General features: G+C 39.7%; 1 protein-coding gene across 3 annotated transcripts in view; it reads left to right on the forward strand.

The window, feature by feature from the left end:
- The window catches only part of sash1a (SAM and SH3 domain containing 1a), a 152,889-nt gene that overhangs the window by 64,846 nt on the left and 64,921 nt on the right, over window positions 1–23,122 (forward strand). The window contains exon 1 of one of the 3 annotated variants that reach the window (XM_072361758.1): window positions 19,734–19,921. The exons of the other annotated variants lie outside the window; for them this stretch is intronic. The gene's annotated coding sequence lies outside the window, so the exon portion shown is untranslated. Of the gene's footprint in view, window positions 1–19,733; window positions 19,922–23,122 lie in introns of those variants that run through there. 3 annotated transcript variants of the gene reach the window in all.

Here is a 23,122-nt window from a genome sequence, read left to right on the forward strand (position 1 = left end):
AGTGTGTGTATGTGTGAATGTCTCTGTCATCCTGGTTTTAAAGAAAGGTGTTGGTTGGACCATTAAGCATAGCTACAGTCTGACAGGTTTGGGAGTTCTGGTGGAGAGACAAGCCTGAACAGTTGACCTCATGGCTTGATCTTTATGTTAATGCCAGAGAATTTATTATCAACGAGTTTGGGCCTCAGGGGCACAAGCACTGACAGGAATTTATGTGAGTCTAAATACGATGACAGAGTAAGAGTGGTGATACGTTTATTCTTCTCTATTTTGTTCCTTTCAGCAAAAATGCTGCAGATCATTAGAGCAAGTGGGACGGAGTTTTTCAAAGATGATTTCAGAAGAATTTGTGTGGGAAGTCTACTTTAGGTGTGTCTGGTGGAGCCAAAGAGAAATGTGGGGGTGGAGTGTTTGAGTGCTGGCAGTAAAGTATGTAATCTATTAAGTAGAGATCAGTGCAGAGCTGTAAACCAGCACTTTCAGCAAGTTTTGATGAGGTGTCGATTTGTGGAACATTTACCCAAATGCTGTTGGGACACACCAAAGATGGTTAATTTTTAATGCTGCAAAATATAAGGAGGCATTGTTCTGAAAATTGGCGGCAATCATCCACACTGAAAATTCAGCCTGTTCTCACTCCAGTGACAACGCACACTGCTCTTTTGTAAGGTACCCCTTGCCATCACAAATTAACACAGAAGGAAGCGTTTAGAGACCATTTTAATGGTGAGTGGTAAACATAAAGGAAATGATGCCATGTATTTCAAACCTGACAAATGCCTTCTCAAGAAGTTGTGATGTCTAAAACTGACCAAACAATGAGTGAATAGTTTTATGCCTCTAAGACCTGTGATGTTTATCTACCTCCCACTTAGCACCGTATCTAATAATATTAGAAAATAAGCACTTGAGTTGGTTGTTATTTTCGACTCAGACTGGTCGTTTGATGTTGAGGTGATTAAAGTAGTGTTGTATACCTGTTTTTCCCAATAAGAAGTCATCATTGCAATTCACTGTATTCTTGTACAAGCAGGCAAAACATCAAAAAGCCACAGTTGAAACAAAATGATTCTGTGAAGCCTTTTACTGATTTGAGAATTTTGTTACTTGTTTTAAAGCTTGAGAAAGTCTAGTTTCTGCCTATATCTGGAATCTCCTAACCCCAAATGAGTTTTACATCCTCTGGGGCCCTCAGCTGTGACACTTTTCGTCTGGAGTTATTGGGCAGGCCAACTCAATATCCTCTTTATCTCTTCCTAAAAGCCACATTTATCATAACTGTTTGGTTTGGCATTTGTTGTATATTAAATAATAATCTGAACACCTGATGCTTGTTTTTTTCTTGTCCTTTTCCCCAGTGTGATATGCTTTTATTCATTTTTTTAAAAGTCTTCAAATTCAAAGTCTTTTAATTTTTGACTAGAGTACAAATCAGGATTATTTTTCAATTGAAAATCCCTTTTGGTAAAAGCAAAAGAAAAACTGAAATAAAATGTTTCTCTAATTTTCTTTAAGAAATGGTTTGAAAACCAGAGCTATACTGGGGACTGGGCCAAATCTAACTGCAGCTCATTATAGACCTCCCGCCAGTAGGCCATACTAAGCATTTCAGTCAGTCATAACTTGTGTGTCATTACAAAGAGGAGATCATATTTCTCATGGTGATCAGTCAGCTTGTAAGACAGCTTGTACAAAAGAGTGACACAACAAGATTCTGCCAATTAAATGAGACGTTTTCTTTGAATATGGGCCTACCCACACTGCCAGCGTGAAATTGTTAGCTGTAACTGAGCAAAACGCCTTAAGCAATTTACCTCCGCAGAGCACATGAGAAAGTCATTTATTTTCATTCACTTTGGTAAGCACATCACAGTATCTTGCAGTGTGTCATTTGGCCGTCTGAGTGGATTCAGTGGCATCTGCATGCCTGTAAAACTAAAAACAGCGATACCTCATTAAATATATGATATTGACTCAAGCTGTGTCTTGCCTGTTTTTGCACTCCAACCAAATTCATTCCAGCCACATATAAAATTTGGGGAGGATTTTACTCGTCATCTGTCCCAGCCCCTGAGGAGGGACGGAAACCAGATGGATACAGTAACAGGCTTTTGGGGTCATTGCATCACACTCTGAACTGCTGCTGAACTCCTGCTTAAGATACAGCTCTTAGTCTGAACTATTGACACACCTCACTTCAGAGTAATTGCTGCAGTTAACTTAAATCCATTAGTAATCCCAAGCATCATTAGCTCTGTATACTTTGCATCCAAAAGCATTGCTAATTAAAAACACAGTGATAATTGTTAATGTTTTGCTAATGATTGTTTAATTGTTCTAATGATATAGTAGTATCTTGATGAAGAAACTTCAAGGATGGTAATGTGGTGTATTTTTACTGATATTAATATTTTCTTTTTCTTTGTGTTCTCCACGCTTCATCTGCGGATCGTGCCTGTCATGACTTCTCCTCTCCACTGCATTCAGGTAAGAACAATCTTCTTGCATTCAGACAGACGTGTAATAGAAAAAAATGTGTATCATTGTTTTCTTTGGGCCTTTGTTAACCCATCACATGTGCTTATCCGCTGACTGATTTGTCTGCACATTCTGCCTAATGAAACTAAGTTGATGCAGTGAACCCAATTTTGTCACATTCAAAGTGCCTCATTGCCTTTGGAAGAAACACAGAGAAACTCAAGGAAATCTTTCCTAAATTTCACCGGACGGCTCTGTGGACCATGAAACTAAGTGACTTCCTGAAACCCTTTTTCATTCCACGATCTGTCCGGGTCTCTAATTCAGCCCACATTTAGGCAAATAAAGATGATAGGGGAATTCAATAAAGTATCACGGACATGAGTAATTGGATAGACAAAGGCCTACGAGCAGGAGCTCTACAAGAAAGGAAAAAAAAAACAGCAAGGTCACCCCATTCTTCCTCTGAGCATCCCATTGAGCAGTTGAGAATGGGGACAGGAGTGTGTGAGACAAGATAACGCACAAGAAAGGCATGGCGTAATTGAGATATCAATCAAGGAGGTTATTTCAGGGGTAATTGCTGAGGTCCTTTGGTTTGTGTTGGAGACACAGAAAGAGAAGAGATTTAATGTGGAAAAATAGGTGAGTAGTCTCAACTATCCGTGATCCGTCTTAGTAGATGAGCTATCATATCCACTCTTGTTTTTCTGTGCTCCCTCATGATTCTCTGAAGCTAAGAGACTTACAGTATTAACTCAAATAAATAAGTCTGTCTTCTCAGACAATAACTTCCACAGCCACAAGAAAACATTCGCCTAGCCTACTTTTGCACAGGTTTTATTTATTTATATATATTTACCAGAGATCTGTTTGAAGTGCTTAATTTCAGGACAGTTTGCAGTTATTTTGGAGTTATTTTAAATTCCACTCAGAAGAATGAATAACAAATGCTTTTCACTTGCGAGGTTTACTTTTATTCTTCGCTAAGACAGATCTGTGTCGCTTTCTAAATTACTATTCATGATTTTGACTTCAACTCTTCAGTGACATTCATAGGGTACTTAATGTTTATGCATGTGGAATGTTTCATTTCATTAAACACCGGTTTGCATTTGTATTTGTATGGACAGCCATTTGAGATTTTTTGAGAGGCATTGAGCTTTGTTTTAAGGGCTGCACAATGCTCATGAATATTCCATTTCCTCTTGAGATTACTTCCTGTAATAACACTGCTGCTCTGCTCCTCAAGGACATACTAGTACAGATGCTACACACTGCTTCAGGGACCCATACTCACACACTTGAACACATGCATCTTAGACATGCCCACATGCAGGTTGGCTTGCACACATTCCCATACACACTTACACACAGTTCAGGTAGTCTATTTACATATTAGCATATGAATGTGCACTTTTAATTTGCCATTTTCTGCCCAAGTGCTCTCTGATGCTATACTCCCTGCATGGTTAAGCCAGAGAATAAGCTTTTAATTGTTAAACTGTGGTGGCACTGAGAGGAATGGCCATGGATAAACTGGGCACTGTTTTTGGGGCTCTGGAAAAGGTCCCATTTCATCAGAAAAGGTTAAGCTTTTGTTTGGAATTTAAAGCCCTAGCTCATCATTTCAGGATGTGCACTTGTAACGACACGCGCTGGATGTTAACTGAGACAATCGATTCTTTACAAAGCACTTAACAATTAGCCTGGCCCTGTGACAAACTAACGTTACCTGCCTTCCAGTCACAGACTATATATAAAAGAGCGATATAAACACACCATGATGTCACTCAATGGTTACACCACCCATTTTTTAGTTGGCTTTTTTTTAGTTTTTTAGTGGGTTTTTAGAGCCATAAAGTGACATGCAAGAAAACGTTATGACTGAAAACCTGTGTATAAATGTAGTGGACACTTAACTTATTCAGAACTCTTAAGCCATGTTCTAAAACTTGAGGGTTTTCTGGAAAACTTAAAACTGTCTCGTAAAATATTTTATTTATCAACATCTGAATACCTTCCATTGAATGACCTGGGTGGGGATCGTCCTTGTGTGCTCAGAAACCTAACGAAATCTGCCCGTCATTTATACAGAGGGAACCAGCTCTTCCCTTTTGTTCTACTTCCAAATAAGCAACAAAAAGAAAAAAGCTTCAGTATTTGATTGCCACCATTTTTATTGAGTTGACACAGGCCAGAGAAATGTAGTCCTTTAATGTACAGTATCGGTGGCATAAAAGACAGGGATGCGTTTATGTGTTTTGGAGCGGAGATATTAGCCGTGCTCAGTTACTGTAGAACATCTGGATTGGTCATCATCACTTACTCTTGTTTTTACTGTGTGAATGAAAGCCAATTTTGGAAAGATTTTATAGAACCACACTGTAAAGACTTGCATATCTTACTGATCCTCTGACCACTGCCTGTGTTTTTAGATATGTTCATGAAACTGTGAGAAGCACTGTAAAGGAAAAAATGAAGACACAATATATTATTTCAGGATGGAATTAGCAGATTATTTTTGGGATATATGTTAATGTTAATTTGTCCGTCATTTTATCACAGTTAGTGTTTTCCGTTGCTTTTGTTGGCATCATCCCTTGTTCTCATTCCTTTGCTGGTGAAGTAAACAGCCACTAATCACTTCCATTATTTTACCATTAATTTATTGAAAGAAGGAATAAGTGAATGAATAACTAAAGAAGTATTCTGAAAGAAATATTCGTTATGCATGCAAACTCGTTCAGCTAATACTTGACAGACATGTGAAACACGCAATTATTGGCTACCAGTCAACAATTATTCACATTATCCGCTGGGTCATCATTTTAAGGCGGGCAATTAATGAAGACTCCAGCCAACCATGAAGCAGACATGATGGGCACATTAGAACAGCACTCTGTGTCGGTGATGTGGTGAAATAGGAGAAGGATGTTTGAGCAAGTTGTCAACAGGCCAGAGATGGGGATGACAAATGACCATTGCTGGTTTATCATCAGCCTGATGTCTGTGTTATTCATGGCGCTCAGTGTTTGATTGAATAATGCAATAATGCAGTTTCCACTGGATGAAAGGCTCCTTTTTTAAAACGTAAATTAAAGGCTGTTTTCACTCAGTCTGAATGGATTTATTGATTAATCATTGATCATTCTATAAATTGATTGGCCACCTTCACCTGTCTGGAACTGTGACCGCTTTAATCCTTTTTAGTTCAAGGCTTTCTGTTGTGTGTCCATGTTTTTTCATTCCTTTCATTTGTTGCCTTCCCTTTTAATCTCAACTGAAGCCCTCACAGACATTGCAGTACATCTGGTTATATTACTGATAAAAATCTATGAAAGACGGGATTACCAAGTCGAAAGATTTATATAATTTATTTGTATTTAGACACTCCAACTGTGGGTTTTTTTCTATTAAGCATTGCCTGTTTATTTTTCACCAGCATGTTCCTTGTTTGAATTAAATGTGTTTGAATGTAGTACTTTTGTGTACATGAAGGTCTCTGAAAGCCTTTAATAAAAAGAGCTGTGCTGTTTCAGGAATTGCTACCTGCTTTTGGAGCATTAAAAAAAACATCAACGGTCTGGCTGAATCTGACATAAAAGCTGTCTGCTGCTTTGAAGCCTTGAGCCTTTTGAGAGGTGATGCTATGCATCAGCACTTTGTTAGGGCTAAAAACTCTGGTGGCGCTGGCGACCAAATACAAGGCAATATTTGAAACAAATGAAATGGGAAAACACAGCCCGCAGCACATGTTTTGTGCTCACATGTTAAAAGAGAAATTCCGAGTAAAAAAAACCATAAAAACTGAAATAGACAAAGAGCACATGTCAATGTGACAATTTTGTCTTTTAAATGTGATTCACATTGTTTAAGCATGGCATAGACATGCATCTTAGCACAAAAGTGAGCTGTTGAGACAGAGGACAAGAATAAAACATCACAGATAGTAATCATTATCTCGCTCCAGTCCTCCCAGCAGTGGAACAGATCAATACAGTACACCCAGCATGGCTCTGCAGTGGAACAGCTCCACAAAGCCTCTTATTACTCCCTACACTCTAATTACTAAACACACATGCACTGTTCACACGTGCCTATACTATGTAAACATTGTATTTTTGTGTCAATCTTTGCCTTGTTTAACTCGGGTCTTAGCGTGAGAATCTAAAGCCGTGGCTTGTTTTGTTTTGTTTGAACGCAGTGGTTCTAATGTAAAGTTACAGTAGACTGCACAGATGGCAAGATAGCCTTCTTTGGATGACTTTTGAAAAGGAAAGGTTGAGCCCATCATTTTCCTTTTGCATGTCAGTCCTTCCTGACATGCATGCAAAGATGTATGCACGCATGTGCACATGCTCTACCAATCATTTCAAATCCCAATCTCAGTAAAATTAGGTCATAATTTTTACTGTGTTAACGAGTTTCTATTTTTGAATAATTAACATGGAGTTAGCGGGGTTTGAGGAGGGAATTGAGTCTCAATATAATCCTCCATGCCTCTAGTGAATGCAAATGTATTGCATGTGAGATTGGTTGATGTCTATTCTGTACTAGTTGTGTGAAGGTTGGATTAACCATGTATTTGTCTCCATGTATATGGCAGCTAAACAAAATGGTTTATGAGTATTTTTAAATGATTATTATTGTGCTATATTTATTATGATACATGTTCATATTCATGTGTCAGTTCTGTGAAAAAGAAAAAAAAAATTGTCGTGCACATCTGTCTTTTTTGGCATTTTCCTAACAGCTCTTCAGCTCTGGGGAGCATATTAAAGAGCCCTGCAGCCCCAATGATTTGCATTCACCATAAAGTTCAACAGGCCAAAGGCTGCTGCCACCGAAAGAGAATGACACAGAGCTCTGGTTGTTTTCTTACTCTCAATCACATGAAGTGGCGGCTGTTTGCAGAGATTCATTGGCTTTGTTTTCTCGACGCGACACTTGATGCATCTAAAATGAAATTGGTGACTCTCACGCAAAGCTGCAAAAGGCTAAACAGTTACTCTGGGATGGTGGAAATCTGATCCAGAAAATACAGCTGTGTGTAGCAGTATGTTTTGTGTCATTTCCTCACATACACACCGACAACGAAACACCAGATGTTCTTCCGTGTTTTATAGCTAGCTGCCCCAGGAGAGAGCAGAGCCACCTGCAGGAGGAGCTCTGCTGCCTGTGCACCATGGCCTTGAATATCTATAGAGACATCCATCTGCTTCCTGTACCCACCATCCCACTGTGCGGCATCATATTTAGATTACACATATTGGTGCTGTGGCTTACTGATGAGTACTGTCGCGTCATGAAGGCTACACTAACAGAAAAAGTGTGATTTGCTTTCTGACTTGATGAGTTATTTTCTACTGCATTTTATGCGGACTGGAAAATGAACTCTCTCAGCTCACTTTTTTGATCATGACACTCCAAGAGAGATTTGAATTTGTAAGTTAAATGGAAAGTTGTTACATTGCTGTTTATATACTATATATATACTTTATAATTCCCCATAGTCTTGTTGAAGCGGAGAAGCACAGTTAGTGCCCATTTTAGTCATGCTATTCAGGGAGAGTGGGGGGAAAAAGTGGAATTGACTGTTATAGAAAAGAAAAAAATATATTTTCAATGAATTTTCAAACTTTTTTTCAGTGTTAAAATATGCATGAAAAACACTGATGAAAACACTAACAGTGAAGCTGTCATGGCAGCATCTGGTTCATTCGTTTCCCCATGACTGGTCACCCGTGTGCATATACAGAAACATGAAAGTTTCTCTGCAACGAGAAACAAATAAGAATAACACAGAATAGCAAACTGCAGTTTATATACTCCACACAATCTTACTTTCAGCTATGACTTAAGTTGGTCTGATTTTAAGATTAAGAAATTTTACAGATTTTTTTTCATAAAGTGATATCAATGAAGCACCTTTATCCACTTGCTAGGATTCTTTTATTACTTAATTCTGCCCAATAACCTAGGAAGATCATGCTGTTCATGACTGGTGCCGTTTTTCTACACTATTATGCAGACACATACAGCTGGTCCAATAGAGCAGCCTTAAGTACATTCATTTGAACAAACTGAATAAAATATCACTTTTACACTTCAATATGTTAATGTCTCCTTAATAAAAAGTCAAATTTGAACATTCCTTTTGGTTTTATTGTATTAGAAGTGCAATGATCTTAAGTGTAATCTCTCACTAGCGTTTGACAACAAAAGATGGTTCCACTGTCACAGAAATCACTACATGTTATTCTCTCTGTGATGAAGTTGAAGAAATGTATCACATGAAGCTGGGACAATGGTGTGGGGATATGTGTGTGTGTGTGTGTGTTTCCCTGCTGTGTTACTCTTCTTTACACAGGAACTAAGTCCTGCTGTGCAATCATGCTCAGTGAAGCCCAACCCACCCCCTGCAGACACACACACACACACTCCGACACAAGCACACACATTTGGTATAGTATGCCTACTTGCACATGGTGTTTTGCCCAACCCAAAGAACAGAGGGTTATAGTAACGGTGCATTCAGCTTCCGCAGTGATCTCAGTAAAGCAGATGATCGAAGTTGTTTCCCATTGGCATTAAATATGCATTAATCTCTGCCTTTCATGTGGGCGCTGAGCTGTGTTTTGTGTAAGAAGTCCTGGGGATATTTTTGAAACTTGGAGCCCACCAATTTTTTTATCTTCATCTTTTAATTAAGAAGGAGAATGAGGTCTGCAAGAAAGGGAGCTAATCTTTATTAAATGGAATTTCTGGGACACTGGGTTGCTCCGGGGCTGGTTAGGAAACATCCAGCTAAGAGACACCACAAAGCCCCAGCTCCACGATCTATTATTTCGCATCAATTCACATTTAAAACCAAGAGGAAGACCACACAAGAAGATTACAAGGCAAGGGATTGCACTACCTCATAATTATTTCAACCATTCACCTTTAATGCCCCATTCTTTGAGAAAAATGTAAAGCCAGGTTGTTGTTACGGACAGAGTTCTTGGTTTATCGTGTTAGTAAACTCAAGCACAGCTTGTGGGCTTTGAGTTCTGTCTTGTGTAAAGACATAGCTATCAGTCATTTTATGACAAGAGTCTTTGGGAGGATGGGGGATCTGTGCCCTTAGTGTCTTTACTGGCTCACCAGCGAAAGGTGATTCCCAAGCTGGCTGCTATGACCACCGCTGGTCGCACTTATATCCCCTCTGAGGTTGGCACTCTGCTGTTCGATTATCCTTCTATCTGTAATTAAAGGCAGCCAAGGGGAACGGTGATGGGGTGAGGGAGGAGAATAGCTCAAGATAGGTGTCCATATTTCACACAGAGCGTGGCTGACAGAGAAAAAAAAAGCAAGCCCTTCCATAGCCAGAGGATAAGTGTAATTAGACCATTTCAATGCGGTTTTAGCCAACAGGTCCTCAATATGCAAACCATTGTTTCAATCACACAATTAGGATATCCAGCTAAAAAGCCTGATTTCCTCCCTGTGTCTGTTTCCTGGCCTTTTAGCTACATCAGACTGCTTCCTGTTTGATGTTGATCTCATGTGTGATGATGGTCTGTTTGACCAAATAACCGATGATGTCCATTTTCTCTAGAGAAGTCATTTTGTCAGAAGTGAATCATAAGCCCCCATCCAATGAGTATAGAAACTGGCACCTGCGTCTTTATGTGCGTGTATGTATGTGTGTGTGTGTGTGTGTGTGCTGGCAAGCGCAAAAAATAAGCTAATACTCAACAATTCCATCCTGCCAGCACACTAAGACTGTAATATCACACACTGTGAGCACACTCTGTTCACACTCATAAATCTCAGACCTCCCCCCCAATTTTTTTACATCTTCTTTATGGTTTTGTGATTGTAACCCTGTTCCAGGGTTTCATCTGTGTGCCCACGCTAGCTCGTATTGGACAAGATTGGAACCTGTCGTGATAATGGGGTCTATGACCCAGTGGGGCCATCGTTGTGTGTGCGTATAGGTGTGTTAGGGCGCATATACACACATCTGTCCGTGTTCACTGATGTATGAGGAAACAAATCTTCCAGTAGAGTCTCAAGGGCATGGCTTGGCTGCTATAAACAAGCAGCCTTGGATATCAGTAGGGCAGTTAATATTGATTATTTAAAATGGCTATCGCACCACATTCGTAAATATGTATTGATTACACATCTTTGGGTTGAGACCCTTTGATTTGGTTTTGAAAAATGTGAAACTATTAGCAACTCATGAACAAAAATAGCCATGTTTGAAAACATCTTATAAATTTCCTGAAGATGACTTTGAGAAAACAGTTTTGAAAGTAGTCCTCACAATGATTTAAAAAAAAAAATCAAATAAATTATTGCTTTTGTAACTATAATTTCTCATACAATCTCAAATCCTACTAAGCAGGGAGCCTTCAGCTTTCTCAGAACCTTTACAGTAATTTCCTGGTATTTTTCATCCACAGTTGTGTTCCAGTCAATTGACAGAAAACAAAATGTAAGTCACCCCATCATAGACCCTGTCTGCCATCATCTCCATATTTTACTGCTTTGTAGACCACCATACCTTCCAGATCCAAGATTTTACCAATGCACCATCATAGTGTCTGCAAAATATATAGCAGATAATTAACTGTGGTCTACCTCTGGTTATTTAATACCTTGTTTAGTCTCTTAGACTATTAACTCCCCTCATTGGAAAAGCCTCAAGGGTATAGATAGGTCACGTAAACTCCTGCCAACAAAATTTTCTGACAAAAGTCAGCACTTTCTCTAAGATGAACTGCATTTCACCTTTAACTCTCCCCTCGGTGTATTGACTCGTAAGAAGTTTGGCCCTCTGCTTTTCTCCCTTACTTCCTCCAGCAGCTGCTGAGAAGTGTCGATCACTTTGACATTTGCATGCCTTGCTCACCGTGGGTGTAAATAATCAGATTCATGACAAGTAACCAGCAAGTGAAAGGAGGTGAGAATTGAATTTTTTAACTGCTTGTATTTTTCTGATATGGATTCTTTTCAGAAGATAAAACAGCATGCCTCTGCTGGTCTCATAAAAGGAAACTGAATTACTAATTTGCAACAGAGAAAAGCGAAGATTAAAAAAGGATTTGCTCGCTGGCAACGGAACTCGCACAGAGTGCCAAGATGTGTGCATCCAGTTTTTGAAATATCTGGTGCTCACACTGAAGAAGCAAAAGCATTTCTTTACAGTGACAAACAATTCCTAAGTTGTAATTCCTGGAAAAGCGATAAAGTAAATTGTAACAATGTCAATTAAAACAATTCTTAAAATGTGACCTGATTGCACAGATTTTGAAAGAAGTATGCATATATATTTTACAGTGTCCCTGGACATGGAGGAAATAGTGTGGAAAGATGAGAAAATGAGCAATGATTGTGCCTTGACAAGCAATTTTTGTGCAACTTATAAAGATGTTCAGTGTGGTCAAAGCCACAAAACTGACACGGAAAGAAAAAGAGATGAAGAGTGACTGTTCTGGCCAAGGCAAAAAATTCCACAGACTTAACATTACTGGTTGTACCAGAGAACAAAGGAAACATGTTTCTGTCTTTATGTCCGTTAAAACATACATATATGTTCATATTTTTCCTACAGAATTGCTTCTAAGGAGGTAAGAGAGGCTGGGAAGTGGGGTCACAGTACAGACTGTCACAGAACTAACGCACACACTGACTCTGCTGTACACAAAACATCAGGCAGTGTAAAACATTACCATCTCTGAACTTTTGAGCCTATATTGTGACAATATTTTGGACATGTGGACAAATGTACCTATAGGAGGTTTTCTTTGAGCCAGAGCTGGCCACAGAAATATACAGGCTTCTTAAACAGAGTGGAGATTTTCATAAAATTGTCCAACATGGTACCTTCCCACAGGGTTGTGAGGAGATCCATAGAGGTGTGGACACATTTATTTGTACTATAAAACTAACTGTGACACAATCGGTAAATAAGGTTTATTTTCTCCGTATGATGTCCGGTTCTGTGACTGGCTGTAGCCTTTTTCTGTCTCTAGCCATTGAAAACCTTTGCCTTATGTCATTCCTGCTTGTTGAGCCAATAAGTAGGGGCCATATTAGAATACATTTGAATAGTAGTGTAGTGTGCCTTTAAGTAATGAATATTTAATGAAGGAATGGATATCTATTACTTTCTCTTTTAAGGGTATAATTCTTTAGTCAACACTTTGCAGTCATATCAGTCTTCGTAGTCATATATTAATCTATAAAATAACTCTTCTCATTGAATAAATCCTTTAGAAATGACTATCTTAAAAATAAGGGTATTGAATGATAATAAATGAGTTCCCCGGAGCTTGACAGAGCAGGACACTGGGTGGATTTAGCCTCAAGGCAATCTTGAATAGAAACAGCAGCAGAGAGCTTGATCTCTCTTTATGCACTTTTAATTACACACGGCTGGCTGGACTCCAACCCCCAGAGAGCTGAGGTGAGGCACTTGTCAAGACAGGGACGGGACGGAGGATCACTGGCACCTATGAGGGTTAAATCACATTTGCAAGAGCCACAGGCAGCTGTCGATCATCCCATAGTATTCTGAATGACATATAGTGAAAACATCTGTCGAGCCAGAATGGGTTACCAGCAAATCACTGCCAAAAGACTCATAAATATAACTGCTCATCTGTATTCAATACACAATCACCTCTTGTTTTTAATAACATACAAGTTATGGTGCCTAGCTTTCCACAAAAGGAGAAATATAATGATTAATATGGCACTTTTGACCCATAGCATAAATCCTTTCAATGTTTCATCTCGGTGATCATTTGTCAGACAGGCAGTTAGTGTTGTTGAGAAATGCGAGAGAACAGACACAGTGCACATCTATGACTGATTGATCTGAAAGACAACAATCAGCTGTGTTAGAACACAGGATTAGGCTCAAGCTTGTGAGTGTTTGCTGCCAGTAGTCTGACATCCCTCTCCACCTTAGACTCAACATGCTCCCTCTTGCTCTCTCAGTAAGACACACAAGTCCACACAGATTCATGGTTAAGTCATATTTTATTTACATAGTCCAGTATCACAAATTTGCCTCAGGAGGCTTTGCAGTCTGTGCTATCCCCTCACTGTTTCTCTCACACACAGTTACTCTCTCTGATTTGTCGACACACATTCCAACAGTTCAGAGCACACTTTAGGGTTAGAGCCAAGGGAATAAGACTCTCTCATACAGAAATACCTTTTATGTATCAGGGATCCTTCATTCACATGGTTTTCACCTCTCAGAACTTTGCTTCACTGCAAAATGAATGGTGCAACCTCCAGGCAATGTCAAGGTGACGGAAACGTGTCACTGCCTCCCTGGCGAGCTTTTCGTAGCTCTGGCTCTCTCCAGTTAATGACTGAAGTGTGGAGAGCATTGCTTCAGCCAAGCATGGCCAGATGAGCCCAGAGGAGATGGTCAGAATGTAATCACAGGCAATCATCAGCTCCCTCGCTGGATTTTTGTGCTGCTCTGGACTCAACAGCATGATCCCAAACCTGTGATTTGGGCTGCAAGGTGGAGTGAGATATAAAAAAGGAGGAGGGGGAGGATTAGGACAACACTGGTGTGTTAGAGGGTATACATAAATGAGACACTTTTTCTGCTTATTATGTTAGCGAGCTCAATTTTGCTAATATTACACATAATGTAGCTCATTTTGAAGCCAACATAGTGGTTCATAACAGTTAGAGCAAACACTACATATAGTGAATTTTACACTGCATTACTTTTGCATCAGTCAATTGTTTTACTTTGTCATGCGGCATTGAATCCTGCCGCTGAGGTGCTTTATAAGATTCAAGTTGCTTGAGGCAGATGTGGATAAAGTCTTTTATCCTGGGCATAGCGTGCATGTTACATTAAACATTATTTAATTAAAAAGGGGCGAGAAGTATTGCAAGTACTTCCAGTTTGAGGACGCTACCTTTGAATTTCCCAGGCTCGTCACCGTTGTCGCTGTCTTGTTGTGTTTGGCAGTCAGAGTATGCAGTGAGACAGCGTGAGCAGGGCATGATCCGCCCACTGATTGTTGACTGATTGTTCTGCCACCTTAATCCCAACATACCATCTAAGTAGAAATTAACGAAAAACCTGGATGAGCACAAACCTGTACCATCTTCAAATCTTTGCAAAAGTAATCTCCTGCTATCCAACAACTCCGATGCAGCTTCAGAAAGACTAATCTGATCAATAGCAAAATATGTTGGACATCGATCCTGCTGGGAATTTTTTAAAACTTAATACATTTAAGATGGTAAATATATGAGTACTTTTAGCTTGACGCAACTGCCAGAATTCCATCCAGACACAGACATATACTACCAATATTCAACCCCAACTCAGGAAAAAGAAACATAATGGGCATTGTTAAGTCACACACTGACAATGCTCCTGCAAAACAACATCTCAGGTTTGCTTGTTCTAGTGGAACCAGGAAAAGATTCCAAGAACATCCTTGTTAGAAAAAAAATTGTTAGTTTTGTAAACCTATTCTATCAAATTACCAAAAGAACCATATGAGCAAGCCTTATTGTACAAAACAAATATTCATTAAATGCTGCCCATTTCAGTTGCTGGCTTGAAGGTTGTTGTTTCTGGTAAAGGAGATTTTATAACAGTCGAAGGAGAGTGGTAAGTGTACAGGCAAGTCAGAGTAGTCGGCACCCAGCCAGTCAGACTAATACTGGTTGGTGCTTGATTGCATCAGCTATGCAGCCCGACTGACCTATCTGAACCACCGAGCACAGCAGTGCACCCCTTCCACTTCCACTGATCCAATGAAGCATTGGCCTCTAATCCTCAAATAACCATGAGTTTATACATTAAACAGAATTTCAAGGCAATCAATTTGAGAGTTTAAATATCCCAGTATGAAAGTGACCTCCAGACTGAATTATCTTCATACGATGCAGCCATAAAAAGGCATCCTTTTGTGTGTTTCACTGTGGTTCAGCATGAAACTGTACTGTATATATCGGTCCTATTGTGCACTTACTCCAATAATGTTCCAGTATGAGATCCAATATATATCAATATAAAAGAAGTAGAGAGTGGAGTAGGTAATATCAATCTGAAGTAGCTGACTTTATGCTCAAGTTCACAAGCAACTTGACCTTCTGGTAGAGCTGCCACCCTCCACTCTGTGTGAAAGAAAAAAGAAAGTTCCATGCAGTTTGACATGGTGGACCCAGGCGTCGTGACTTCTCAACCCCCCTGGCTAAATCTAATGGAAGTTCTGCTTTTTCCAGCTCGCCTGTCTCTCTTCATCAACACACAGCAACCCCCACATTGCCTGCAGCACTGACACTAATATGGAATACAGAATGGTTGCTCATTTAATTTAACAGCCAAGCTTGCTGGTGCCACTCAAACAGAACACGAGCACGTCTCTATAACCAGCAGTGTGATTTAGTGGCTTGATAGGCAAAAAGAAATAACCCCTGCTTTTATAGCTACATTCATTTCAGCTCTGTCTTTGGAGCCATAGACTTGAACATTGTGGCGTGTGGAGATAGTGAGTGAATGAAAGGACTTGGACTGTTTGTCTCTAAATCTCAGTTCTACGTGCTCTGCGGCTGAGTCTGGTTGTCTGCTTTCTGCTGTGGTCTTTCATCACGTTCACTCCCTACTCTGGCATGACTACTAGTATAATAGCTGTGTGTGTGTATGCGTGTGTGTTTATGTGTATGGAAGTCCAGAACTTTACTGCCATCTAGCGGCAGGAACACCTCAACCTTTTCAGTGGGGTCAGTGAGATCACATCTGATATCAAGTATAAATAATAAAATATGTGGAAACATAGTAGTGTGGAGTGTTTTGTAAGGACTATTTTGTTATAGTTGACCTGTGTGTTTATGGAGGTTGAGGTTTGGAACTCATTAATGCTGGTCTATATTAGTATAGTAGGTAATTTAAGTCAATGAGCAAGCACTAATTCTTCTCCAGTTCTTTACACCACCACTTGTCTCATATTTGCATATAAATTGCTATTGATGTGATGTTACTGCTAAGTTCCTTAGCTGCCACTGGTTTAAAATTCATGAATTCTTTTGAATATTTTTAGACACAGTTGAGCTGTCAAAAAAAACCCTTTCATGCATTTAAAAAAAAATACCTGCAGGTGTGCATATGCCCTGGAATTTGCCCAGAGAATTTGTGATTTCTTCTTCAGTTTGTCTGTGAAAATCTCTGACGCTTTCCCATTCTTTGTATTCATGTTGTGTGGGTGTCCATGTGTGTTTAAACTCATCCAGTTTAAGTGTTGAAGGGAAATTTGTTCCAGCGTGCATAAGTTATCTGCAACAGTCTGCAGTGGAAGAGCAAGAAATATTATGAAAATCTTAAGAATGGGTTCACATATAGGAATAAACAGTAATGAATTAGCACCCTTCTCAGCTGAGTTGACCCACAGTTTAATCAGTTTTTGACCCTTTCATGAACATCAACACAACCCATGTAGTAGAAAATATATAGACATACTTGTTTTGACTTATCACAAACATGCTTTTATGCACACACAAATGCTCTGTGATACTGACATCATTGCTTCTGGGCGATCAGACTTAAGGCAAGCACTCTTGTTCAGAGTTAATTTGTGTCTGCTGGTTGATTGTTTGCCTCAGGGGAAACAAGGATGGTACTAAAAGTAATTGAATGGCCTATTTACATTCTGCTAATTGATTTTGAGGGTTTTGATTAGTTTATTTTTTTTTGTGGTTCTTTGTGTGTTTGTCTGTGTCCCATCCAAGTATTGCTTATGTTGTGAGGACTTGAATCTGTTTATCTAATCACATTACAGGGGCTTGCTTTCCTTCTGGGGACAAAAATTGTCTCATCAAACCAGACATTATTCAAATTTGAGTTGAATACATAATTTAGGGCTTTGGTAAGACGAGGGTTGGGCAACAGTAGCAGTTAAGGTTAGAGTGAATATCTAGGAAATGAGTAAAAAATCTTAGCAATTTCCTCTGAAATCAAGGATACACGGATGGTAAAACATTTGCCATCAAAAGATACCAAACAAACCAAAAGGGAAAAAGCTGAAAAGGAGAACCACTGTAGATTTCTAGATTGAAAAAAGTCATATTTCACATATATGAAGTTCTCATATGAAATGATAAATCATCACATTAAGGAACAGAGCTTTCATGTTAACTATGTCTGCTAGGGTTGACCTGCATGCATTCAAAGGCAACTCGGCAACAGTGGAATGTAGGTACTCATGTATGTTCCTGGACCTGCTGGTACTCAACCTCCTCACATTAAAGCTGGCCATATCTTACATCTTCACAGTGCCAGTATGTGTTTGCTTTGCATGCAAATATACAATACAGCCTTCTTTGATGATGAAAATCCCTGTGCTGTTCAGATTTTTTGTTTGTCAGGATCAAAAGAAAAATCCTTCATGTCTACGCATATATCATGTGCGGTTGTTGGCTGGTTAAATGTAGCTATGGTAAATACAAGAACACGGTCATGTTCAGATTACAACCGAAGGATCTGACCTGATACTTTAACGTAAAGAACTAGATTCATTCAATGGCTCAGAAGCATTCTTCACTCCATACACAGAACATGTGTTTTCTACCCACTTGAACAAAGAATGCTGAGCACATTTTGTCAGTGCTCCTTCATCTGCATGTGTATACACTTCTAAAACAGTCTGTTTATAAAATTTGGTCATACTGCACATCCTTGAGATTCTCTTTAAGCATTTATTGTAATTCCTCTACAATGTATGTTTATAGAAACCTTTTCAACATGTTTCCTTCTGTAAATGTTGTGACAGCAGGCCTAAACAGGATGCAGGTCAGCTATAATATTAGTTTACACAAGAGATACACAGGTTGGCCTGAATGTCACTGGTCTGATATCAGTGTAATCATGCGGTTTGTACAAAGCTACACTGCAAGTATCCAGATTTAACAAATTAGGCAAAAGTCTATGCTGCTGGACTTTTCCTTACAGTTAAGACTTGATTCATACTGCCCTGTCTGTCATCGGTCCTCACCAGCAATGGAAATATAGAAGCAAAGACAAGCTGACCAGCTTGAGTCTCTAATGTGCAGTTGCATGTTTTTAGAAGGTGCACATCAGCTTAATATATGGCTTCACGGTATTTTGAGTTTCCACTGCTTTGTGTGCCGGTATAATCTGTTTCCTATTTGCCACCGTGTCAGTGTGTGCTAACCATCACCCATCATCTTTGACCGTATGGTGCACGTTATTTGGTTCTGTCAGCATGACTGTTTTGGTAAGTCATGTCCTGGAGGATGGATTAGGGATAAGGGAAAGTAGTTGCTCTGGTACCTCTCCAAGCCCATGTCTATCCTCCCCTGCCCTTCCATTCCTCTTTTTCTATTCCATTTCTCCTGCCTCCTCTCCCATGACCTAAGGGATACCTCAGGAAAAGAAATGTTCCAAAATGGGATGATTTTTTTTTTAATACCCTCTTCTTCTTTGGTTACGTTCTCCTTCTCTCAAATTAACATTGAAAAACCCAAACCTCACTGCTGAGTGACTCATTCAAATAATTGTTGCTTTCAGTTGGATCAGGTTACTCCTTTCTCTGACTCTCTTTTTGCTTTTCACCCTTTCTCCCAGTACAGTGTGGTATCTGGGCCACTTTTGAATCGGGGCCTTTGAGTGAAAAGGCAGAAAAAAAGAGTGGCATCACTGAAGGAGAGAAAGAAAAGGAGAGAAGAGTCCAGAAATTGAGTGACCCTGTAATTTTATGCTGTGTTTCTATGATTGCATGTGTGACTGTTGGAAACTTGAAGTCCTCCCTCTTGAACCTAACTTGGTCACTTTGTAAGTGGGCATACATGAATAAACATGTCTGCTATGAACGTCTGTTATTAGTTTGCCCAATTTAGGTGTGTCTAGGTACAGCTCAACATCGTTATCTATCTCAGGAATTCAACTTTAAAGCAGTGTGCCAGCCTATTCAAAACTGAAAACAACAAGGACAAAGAGACGCTGTATGTATTTTTGTGTGTGTGCTAAAAGGAACGCAAGAACAAAAGAACTGAGCTGGCAAAGGAAAGGGGAGTGTACAAATAATGGAAGGCCAGATCATCTTGAAACAGACAAGAAATTTGAGACTTCTTGAGACATTTTTTGGTTAGAAGAGGAAAAGGAGACACAGCGAGCTAAAGGACAAGATCCCTCCCCTGGCCAAATGTGAGTTAGACTATCCTATAGCTCTGTTGTTTCCCTCCTCCTCCTCTCCACGTCCCATGTGAGCAGCAGCCTGATGACTGGACCTCTCTGTGTCTCCGCTCTGCTTACGCTTTGCTGCGCTTAGGCAGACATGCATTGTTCTCCACTGTACACTTCTTGTCGCTCCCATTCTCGAACAGTTATCCTGTGTTAGCTCTACAGACAGACTGACGGGAAAGACTTTGGCAGGGCTTCGTGGTGAGTACTGACATTTTCATTTTGGAGCTTTTGTTGGGAGAGGAGAATTGTCTCATTCATTTGTTTGCTCTGTCAGAGCATAAACTCTCAGAGTTCCGTAAATGTTGTGATGATCTGTGCAGTGGGAGATTTTTTTAAATGAGTCAGTCAAGTTGGCACACAGTGAAACGGACATGGAGAAACTTTTGTGTAGAGTAACTTTGTAAAAAATATGTTTTGGTAGTGAGAGCCTTTCTATCGCCTCTTGTTTCTGACTGAATAGCTCCCTTTTTGCTGACTCACTCTATTAACTTAATTCATATGGCTCCATGCTGTGTGGGTGTGTGTAGTCTACATGTGTTCGCCATTGGGTACAAGTTCAAAAGCAATTCTTAACAGTTACCCATTTGTGTTCTTCCAATTTAGTGTATTTGACAGTTGAACTCAATTATTTGCTAGAATACAGTATCTAAACGTGGGAAATCAGTCAAAAGAGATAGCTAAAGAAAAACAGCAAAATAATAAAGAGGGGTGCTATTATACAGTTCTTATTCACTGTTACTCCGCACGGTTTCCCATTCTCATTGGTTTCCCCTCATTTTTTAACTGAAAGAGAACAATAGCCTCACCCCTGGCCAAGAATCCTTATAAGTAAGCCAGTTAAATATCAACACCAAATCTCCTCAAAGATGTTTCTCATTGATTTACTTTGTCGCCACCAGAACACAGATACAAACACATGCATATACTCTACAATAGTGCCCTGTTGTCAAGAGGGATTCCATTGTTTGGTGCACATAATTGTTTGTGTGTATGTGTCTAAAAGGTCTTGGACAATGAAGTCTGTCACCTCTCCGTCCCTCTCCTTCTCCTTTTCCTGTCCAAATCCTCCCCCTTCACATCTGGATCTCCCCTCCAGCTGACAACGAACAAGAGAGCGGATAAAGGGAGGAGGGAAGTCTGGATAGGGGTTTAGAGAGAAGGATAGAAATTAGAGGAAGGGGAGTTTTCTTCATCCACAGTTGCCTTGGTTGACTTCCCTCTGTGCAGGAAAGGCACACTCACAATGTCATTGTGTTTGCAAAGTTTAAGAGGGGGAACAAACACTGAAGATACACACACATACACACACACATATGGGAAGCAACCGTTCACATGTTTGCAAGAAGTTTTTGATATGTGTGCATGTTAAGCATGTGCATGCAGTGTTCAAATGTGTGCAACTGCACCCACTCAAAAACACATTTACATGCAATACACATGCAAGTGACTGTGAAGCCAGTGAAGAAAGTGCTTGTGCTCCATGGACAGCTTGCAGCACATGGGAATTTTTCAATTGAAATTTAGAACAAGGCATTGGCTGTCAAAGCAAGTCTTGTTCACTGTCAGCCTCTTTGTTCTGCTACTTTACAGCTCATCAATCCGTTACTAGACTCTGCTGAGACTCTCTGAAACCATAATGAAAAGCTTGACTTAAAAGAAACTCAGTTGTTCTGGATTGGTTTTATTTCTCTATTTGTGTTGTTGTTGTTTTTCTTCTCAGTTTCACTGATAGATTAAACTGTGCGAACCAACTGCAGAACACATGTGCTTGTGTATTCATAACAGGGCGGGGCCAAGTGCCATGGCAACAGGTGTATGTTGATGTTTTTTAATTATTAAGCAGTGGTCGAGGCTGTTTGGATGTACATTCATAAATATCTTTTGCCAATGCTTTGGGGGGGTTTGTGCCGCTTGCGTCGTCTGTAAAGTTTGTGTGGTGGTTACGATTGAGACAGAAACAGAAGCCCTCAGTTCTTCCACAGCCTCCCAGGAATTGTTTGACTGAGCAGTTTCTGCCATATGTTCATGTGTGATTCAGTCATCTCCCTCTGCCTGTGCAGCTGGTCTGTGTCTGCCTGTAACGCCACTTTTTAGTTTATGTCTGGCTGTTAGTTAAGCCTGCATCTTTATGTGATTTAAGGGCATGAGGGGATGATGTTACAACGCAGGTGGCATAAGTGAGGTCACCACTGCACTCTTTTACACTGTGAATTCATTCTCTTTATGACTTGACATTGGCGTTAATGTTATTGCTTCTCCAGTTAAAACCATCAGTTTTAGAGTCTTCAAAATGTATTGAAATTCCTTTGGAATGATCTTTCCAATACTTAGTTTTGTTGTGATGTCAGCCAAATTAGGCCGTCTTACACCACATCACTGTCACCAAGCAAGCTGAAAGCTATAGCCAATAAGGTTGTGTCATTTGGCACAACAAGCAGTGTACAGTACAGTACTGTTTGAGTGCCAGCCAACAAATCAGAGTAGAGAACAGTGAAATGTGTTCAGCTGACTCAGAAAGCTCAGGATTGTTTTGGCCATGGCGATAATATTCACTGAACAGTAGTGCCAGTACATTGTGTACAACAATGAGTCTCTTAGTAATTTGGCAAGAAATAGACAGTGACTGTCAATGAACAAACTGCCACAGTGGGGGAAAATTTGTGTTTAGATTAGCATGAATAAATGCAAAGTGAAACCAAAACTTCATACGTGAACCTAAAGGTTATTTAGACCCCTACGTATAAATAATAAGCATTTTATTAAAGTTTGGAAATTACAGGTTGTAACAAACATATTAACCTGGAATAGAGGAAAATGGTTATTTAGATTTGCAAGTCCAGCCTGCTACTGACACCGCTTTTTCTACATTGAAAAGTCAAGTTATGGCAATCCTTATCTGGATATCAGCTGATTTTAGATCTTTGGGATTTTATTAAAATGCACTTTATCTGTTTGCATTGGTCTATGGACGGGTTATTTTGGATGTGGAGCATCAGACCACATCAGAAGGACGAGAAAAAAAAAAGAAGGACGAGAAATAACCTTGACAGACATTCATCCATGCAAATGGGTCAGAGTATGTTGCATTGCATCCATCTACTCTGTTTATTTGATAAAGGCTTTAGGAACACATTTCCTGAGCATTGTGAACTGGATTGAATACACATGCAGAAACTCCAAATAGGCTTTTCTTTATCTCTCGCTTTCTGTTATTCATCTAGCCTCTTGTATATTAGGACAGATGAGTTTTCAGAGCTGCACCATAAGCCTGTCTGTCTCGCATTTTTGATGCCCAACTTGCCATTTTTATGTTTCCACTCTGATCTTGGTGCATATGCAATGCTTCACGTGCACATTTTCATTGTCTTGACTTTGACAAACTCATGTCACACACTTCAT

Source organism: Leuresthes tenuis, unplaced genomic scaffold (assembly GCF_036924035.1).
Source record: "Leuresthes tenuis unplaced genomic scaffold, fLeuTen1.0.hap1 SCAF_13, whole genome shotgun sequence".
Lineage (NCBI taxonomy): Eukaryota > Metazoa > Chordata > Actinopteri > Atheriniformes > Atherinopsidae > Leuresthes > Leuresthes tenuis.